The sequence below is a fragment of the Eleutherodactylus coqui genome, unplaced genomic scaffold (assembly GCF_035609145.1).
Source record: "Eleutherodactylus coqui strain aEleCoq1 unplaced genomic scaffold, aEleCoq1.hap1 HAP1_SCAFFOLD_164, whole genome shotgun sequence".
NCBI classification, from domain to species: Eukaryota; Metazoa; Chordata; class Amphibia; order Anura; family Eleutherodactylidae; genus Eleutherodactylus; species Eleutherodactylus coqui.
The window spans coordinates 32,501-34,101 of record NW_027101811.1 but is presented as its reverse complement, the minus strand read 5'-3'; positions in this window follow the sequence as shown (position 1 = coordinate 34,101).

Here is a 1,601-nt window from a genome sequence, read left to right as displayed (position 1 = left end):
ACTTCAGCGGGGGCTGTTCCCCGCCTCCCGGGTGTCCTGCCCGGGCACATCGGAGGCTCAGGCAATGTCTTCAACCACCGCTGGCAGGTGCACTCAGGGGGCCCTCCGCAGCCGCCCAGGCCCACCCCTGCAGCCAGCACACGGCTGCCAGCAGCCACCACGCAGCTGCCAACAGCCCGCTCTCCGTCACCCCCCAGCCCCTTCTGCATACATCTGCTGGGGGTGCTTTTTTGACTTCCCCCCTTTTGGCCTATGGGGAAATGCTAAGGGGAAAACCTCCAGAGTCAGGCCGACCTCCTGGAACTCCAGCCCGGCCTCGAGCCACCGGTTTGTCCCCTTCCCGGTTCTCAGGACATGCATAGGCACTCGGCTCAGCCCCGGCAGCCGCAGCTCCCGCCGGCCCCGGCCAGCCCGGTCCGCACCCCTGGCCAGCGCCTGGAGCGTTTGGACTTTGTCATTTTTTCTCAAAGACCCATCTCTGCCAACTGCCGTGGGCTTCAGCGGGGGCTGCTGCCCGCCTCCTGGGTGTTCAGCCCGGGCACATCGGAGGCTCAGCCTGGGTCTTGAGCCCCTACTGGTAGGTGCACTCTGAAGGGGCCCTCCGCAGCCGCCCAGGCCCACCCCTGCAGCCAGCACACGGCTGCCAGCAGCCACCACACAGCTGCCAACAGCCCGCTCTCCGTCACCCCCCAGCCCAACTCTGCATACATCTGCTGGGGGTGCTTTTTTGACTTCCCCCCTTTTGGCCTATGGGGAAATGCTAAGGGGAAAACCTCCAGAGTCAGGCCGACCTCATGGAACTCCAACCCGGCCTGGAGCCACCGGTTTGTCCCCTTCCCGGTTCTCAGGACATGCACTAATACTCGGCTCAGCCCCGGCAGCCGCAGCTCCCGCCGGCCCGGCCACCCGGGTCCGCACCCCTGGCCGGCACGCCTGGAGCGTTTGGACTTTGTCGTTTTTTCTCCAAGACTCGCCTCTGCCAACTGCCATGGACTTCAGCGGGGGCTGCTCCCCGCCTCCTGGGTGTCCTGCCCGGGCACATCGGAGGCTCAGCCTGGGTCTCGAGCCCCCTACTGGTAGGTGCACTACGGGGGCCCTCGGCAGCCGCCCAGGCCCACCCCTGCAGCCAGCACACGGCTGCCAGCAGCCACCACACAGCTGCCAACAGCCCGCTCTCCGTCACCCCCCAGCCCCTTCTGCATACATCTGCCGGGGGTGCTTTTTTGACTTCCCCCGTTTTGGCCTATGGTAAAATGCTAAGGGGAAAACCTCCAGAGTCAGGCCGACCTCCTGGAACTCCAGCTCGGCCTCGAGCCACCGGTTTGTCCCCTTCCCGGTTCTCACGACATGCATCGACACTCGGCTCAGCCCCAGCAGCTGCAGCTCCCGCCGGCCCGGCCAGCCCGGTCCGCACCCCTGGCCAGCGCCTGGAGCGTTTGGACTTTGTCATTTTTTTTCAAAGACTCGTCTCTGCCAACTGCCGTGGGCTTCAGCGGGGGCTGCTCCCCGCCTCCTGGGTGTCCTGCCCGGGCACATCGTATGCTCAGGCAATGTCTTGAGCCACCGCTGGTAGGTGCACTCAGGGGGCCCTCCGCAGCCGC